At 29.6% G+C, this 6000-nt stretch overlaps 1 protein-coding gene across 2 annotated transcripts in view; it reads left to right on the top strand.

Annotated features, from left to right (window-relative positions):
* Positions 1-2293: 2293 nt before the first annotated feature.
* The window catches only part of LOC126740323 (corticotropin-releasing factor-binding protein), a 49196-nt gene continuing 45489 nt past the window's right edge, over positions 2294-6000 (top strand). For both annotated transcript variants that reach the window (XM_050446304.1, XM_050446296.1), the window contains exon 1: positions 2294-2501. The gene's annotated coding sequence lies outside the window, so the exon portion shown is untranslated. The remainder of the gene's footprint in view (positions 2502-6000) is intronic.

Genomic DNA, 6000 nt, shown 5'->3' with positions numbered 1-6000 from the left:
CCACAGACTACTTACACACGAATGAATTGTTTATATATAATGCTTTATTGTCAAAAAATTTTTACAATTTGTAGACAAAGCTTAAGTAAAAATAAGAAAATACAGAAGTGAACAGAACATACAAAAATACAATAAAAAAGTCGTTTACTTCATACAAGGCTCTCTCCAGTAGGTGCGATTTTAATGCTTTAGGTATTAGGAAATGAGGGAAAGAAAGGTACGGACTTTATTTCCAATGGCAGATCATTGTGCATTTTTTTCGCATTATACAGAATCGATTTTTTGACTAGCCCTGAGCGAGGGGTTGGAAGATAAAGATCACGCAACTCTGCGTTCCTTAGTGAGTAATTGTGAAGTGACCCTTCTGAAGTAGCTGTAATGGATTAAACAAATAGATTCAAATATGAATAAGGTAGGAAGTGTTAAAATTTTAAATCTTTTAAAGAAATCCTGGCAGTGGGTTCTATTGTTTAGTCCAAGTAAGTAACGAACAGCTCTTTTTTGAAGCTTGAAAATACGCTCAAATTGAGTAACGCATACCCAGAATGGAAGGGCATAACGTACCCCAGAATGGAAGGGCATAACGGAGATGCGACTCAAAAAGGGCATAATACACTGCTCTAGCAGTGGACAAATTAAGTTCCTTAGAAACTGATCTGAGCGCAAAACAGGCAGAGCTTAATGTTTTTGATAAAGCGTCGATATGCAAATCCCATTTTAAGAAGTTATCCACAATAAATGTAAGAAGAAAGTACAATTTTTGTAAAAAGTATCAATTTCATTCTCGTAATTTCCGAGCAACATTTTTTTTGTTGGTTTTTCCATAGAATAAATGTTTTTAACAAATATTTTAAATTTCTATTTATTTTTTACGAGAATTATCAATTTCGATTTTTTCGCGTATTTTCTATACATGGATCTTTTGATTTTGATATACGTTATCTGTTTTAATCCTTTACTTTTTAAATTTTTTTGCAAGTTACATCTTAATAATCAATTCTTTAAAATACTTAAATTAGACTGAATTTATTTTTTAATTGAGCGCTAATTATTACTTTTGCTGTTTGCAAAAATCTAACCTTTGTAACCTTGCTATAAAGTATGATTTTATTTGTGTTTTTGTATATCATTTTTAAAAAGGATGAACCCATAGAAAGCGAAACGTCAATGATTTGAAATACTTTTTTTGACCTATATCCAACAAAAAAATTAAACTTGTTAAATTAAAAAGTTTAATATTTTGCACTAAAACAAAATCTTAAACTAATATTTAGAATGCTGGAGCAATATTTATCAAATATTTGAATCAATATTTAAAAATAGATAAGCCGGCATTAGTCTGATACCAAGTAACAATAAATTTATAATGACTTATTAACTAAATTACTTACATTTTATATAAAAATATGTGAAAAATATCCACTTACGCCTTATAGATCATTGAAATAAAGTTTTCAATGGTAACAACAGAATGTTATAACATATTTTTAAACTTTGACTATCGCTCAAATGTAGATTGTTTCAAAAGGTTTTTTTATTGAACTAACTATTTTCTAAATGACAAACCTAAATATGTTGATTAAATTTTCCCCATGTATATACGAATATAATACGATTTTTTTTGTGCATCGAGTGTTTTTTTCCTTACACCTAAACGACCACAGTGGAAACGCTATATATTTTGAAAAACGGTAAGATAAAAGTCAAGTATACCTTTTCAAAATTATATCTGATATGATTTTCGCATTATGAAAATTTTGTAAATTTTAAAATATTTTGTTCGAATGTACAATATATATATTTTTTGAACATTTTGCATTTTTTCAAAATATCTTTTATAGATAAATATTCTGTAATATTTAAAAAAAAATTAGTTCTTATATTTTTGCAAAAATTATGTTAAAGTAATTTATATCTTATTGTAAGCGTTTTTTTAATTCTTGCTGACCCATTGGTCTAAAATTAAAAAAAATACATAGAAAAATATTTGTAGAAATATTTAATTCATAACACATTTTCTAAATATAAATAACAAGCATTAATTAAATTACCCTTTAAAAAAATCATACAAATAAAGCATTAAGGTACATCATTCAGCTGTCGTAAAAAATTTACATTAAAGCCCAGCCGCATCACAGGAAGTTTATAGTTCCATTAGGCGTTTATTTATTAAACGGAACGTAATGAGAAAAGATGGTAAATAACTGCATCTGACTAAATTAAATATTTGCTTTCAGATAATAATAATAGTAAGAGTATGGATTTATATTGTTTTCCTTCATAATGTATTAAGTAGTTTTTCTCTTAACACACAAACCTACTTACGTACTTTGCACATTTTTGTAGTGCTCTTGTTTCCAATAAGTTAACAATTAGTTTGTTTTTTTCATTTATTTATTATTCTATTCATAAAATTTTGGCCTACATTTGGTTATATTAATTGGAGTGCAGTTTTTGTTGGGACCAAATTAGTGCAATGAACATTATTGCCAGATTTGCAGGTAAATTAACGAAGTAAATGTAGAAACATACTATTTGACGAAATATATCACAAGATGGATATTTTTGCATGTTGCTTGTTTTTTTTTTGTACACTTTAGTAATTTATTACTTAATGTCGACTTTTTAATCGTGGATTGTCAATCACGTTAATATATTTCAATATACAGTTTTCAGACATGTTAAAAAAAGTTTAAAATAAAGTTTACTTCTGAGCTACTGTCTGCATCGTTTGGGAATTGTATTTTTCTAGTCATGTAATATGCAATGTTAACAATGTTTTTTCGTCAACCAGGGTATTATCTGGTTGTATTTGCTAAATATACTTTTACTCATAGTTAAATGACACATCACATCATTTAAGATAATTATTCAAGATAATTCATTCAAGATAATTATTCAATAAATAATTAAAAACTTAAATGATAAACTGTTCAATGATCCAAATAATTATAAATACAAAAAAAAATCCGGCTCGTAGAACCAAGCTGTAAAAGAGAGGTGTTTGGCAGAGGTATATACTTTTATCCAGCGATTTAATTTATACTCGGATACCTCACAATAAATAATCTGAGATACGGCTGCAACACGTGAAGTCCTGTATAGTAACTGAACATGTCACGCAAACAAATCAAAATATTTGGTAATATTAGCAAATCTACAAATGATTACAATGATATAAAATCAGATGCTGTTCTGGAGATGGAAACCAGGATACAGAAGAAAGTGCTGATTAGAAGAAGAGATTAGAAGAATTTGAGATGTGTATGTACTGATAAGACTTTAGGGTAATGAGGACAATATCAAATATTATTATCGTGCAAGGACAAGTCCAAGCGATCAAGAGATCCACAGGGAAAAGACGATTAAAGAACTTTTACGACTTAAACTGAGAAATTTTGCCTTAATAATGACAATAAAAATTTGCTTTTAAAGCTAAAAAACCCACTCGAAGGACCAAATTTTTCAGCATGTTTTTCAGTAAAAAAAGAGATTTTTTTAATGTTTTACTTTTGGTTATATTAATTGCGCTGTGGTTTTTGATAGAGCAACATTAGTATAGTAAACAATATTGGCAGATTTGTAGGTAAATCAACGATGAAAGTCTAGAAATATTCCGTAATATTTGACGAAATATATCATAAGACTCATATTTTTCCACGATACTTGCTTGTTTTATAAGCTTTAGTAATTTATTACTCAAGGTTGACGTAAGTCACGTAAATATATTTTAATGTACGGGGTGTTTTCAGCCCAGTAATTTATTTTCACAGTAAACTTACTTCTAAACTACTGTCTGGGTCATTTGAAAGTGTCTAACAAAGTTTCTCCACCCACATAAAAAAAATTATTTCTACTTTACATGATACCCTGACTGAGATAGCGATGTAAGAAGGAAAATTTTACTTTTTAATTTTCTATTACCCTCCGGATCTTCTAATAATAATAAACGAATAGTGAAAATCTGCTTTTTATTAAAATTTTGAAAACTTGAGAATGTCAATAACGTGAAAAAAAGTAAGAGTCTACTGTAGCGGTTTTACCATTCGATAAGTGTAAACTAAAATAATCCATGCACGAAAATAGTCAACTGATTTATTTACACATTTACACTACTAAATATGATCATACATTTTACGACTACTAGAAATATTTATTTTCACTTTATATAGCTACTACTATTTATATCCGATTTAAATATAGCGCCAATATTCGGAACTTCACTGCATTGAACAGTTAACTTCTTCCAAAGCGACTCCTTATACAGGGTGTCCCAAAAGTAGACGTCCAAATGAGAGGAGGTGATAGAGGAGATCATTTGCAATCAAAAAAACCCTAAATACTATTATCCGATTGTTGATGGTTTAAAAGTTATTTCCATTTTTCTCATTTTTGTAAAAATCGCTTCATGCATCATGCGCAAAACTTATTACAAAAATATCATAATTTATTTACTTAGTATTTAGTGCGAGTGTGACCCTAAGGCACCTTCTATAGATTACAACGTAATGTAATTGTGTGTAATCTATAGACGGTGCCTAAGGAGTGCACCCTTTCATAAATATGATTTGGATGCATAATTGTTTCTTTCACTAGTAAGAAAAAAATAATTTCTCAATATGTTCAATTTTTATTTAAAATTTATTTGCCTTTTAAGTGAACCTGGCAGAAACAAATTTACTACAAAAAGTTAAAAATTATCAGAAAAAGTTACTTATTTAATGGAGATTCTCATATGGTGAAATACTTTCAGATAAGTGATACGAGTCTTTTTTGATTGACATTTTTATAAAACTAATCGTTTTTGGACAAAAATCAAAATATTGTAATACTAAATAATCTAATCCTAAATAATGAAAAAAAAAAGAATTTATTGCTATTAAACATCACAATAAATGTTCAAAATGCGAACCACCTGCCCTAATACACATTCGGCAACGGCGGATGAAATTGCTTTTTATGCGCCGAAAGGCTCTGTCATTGTTGGTAATAACGTTGGCCGCTTGTCTTATTTTTCTTCGCAGTTCTACTTCAGTTTGGCTTTCATTGATAAAAACAAAATCTTTGAAATATCCCCATAAAAAAAGGGAGAGGGGTCTAAGGGGTTCAGGTCAGGCGAACGCGGCGGCCATTGGATGGTTCCTCCCCTTCCAATCCATCGATTATTAAAAGTAGTATCAAGATGTTGCTTTACGATTCGGGCAGAGTGAGCAGGAGTTCCGTCGTGTTGCAGCCACATGTCTCAGATACGTCTTCAAGTAAATCGTTCAAGTTATGTTGCAAGAAATGTAATTAATTTTCACCGTTAAGTCTTCCTGGTAGCTCGAATGGTCGTTAACTGTTTATTTTTGGTCGAGCACGTGCTTAGTAGCAGCATCAATTCAAACGCAAAAATGTGTATGTAAAACTTAAACACATTGGGAAATTATCATTTTCTAAGTAGTGACAGAAGCAATTGTTTTGCATGCAATTATTACTTATGAAACAGTACACTATTTAAGGCAACATTTATATCAAATACCACGCAAATACGTGAGGATATTCTTTCTATGAGTTATTTACAGAATTCATGACACTATTTTTATGAAAAACAGAAAAACGGTAATAAATTTTAAACCATCAACAATGAATAATAATATATGGGTTTTTTTTTATTGCTACTGACCTCCTCTATCGCCTCCTTTCGTTTGGACGTCTACTTTTGGGATACCCTGTATACTCGGCTGACCATGATTCCGAAAGATTCGCTGACCTTCCACACGTCTACAAAGAAGTCTTGTGGTGTAGAATTTGTGTAATTTTTTGGGTTTCCAATATCGTTATAGTATTTTTAATTTAATTTTGTATATTATTTGTCAACTTAGGTTATTTTCCTGCTGTCTTAAAGAACCAAGTAGATTTATTTCCCATGGGAATTGTTGGATGTTATAAATGATTTCTTTTATCACTATTTAAACGGTTTTAAATAGTGATATTTATCGTTGAAGTTATCATCACATA

This window comes from Anthonomus grandis, chromosome 1 (assembly GCF_022605725.1).
Source record: "Anthonomus grandis grandis chromosome 1, icAntGran1.3, whole genome shotgun sequence".
NCBI lineage: Eukaryota > Metazoa > Arthropoda > Insecta > Coleoptera > Curculionidae > Anthonomus > Anthonomus grandis.
Note: the sequence above shows the minus strand (reverse complement) of the source record. Positions and strands in the feature narration are given on the sequence as shown.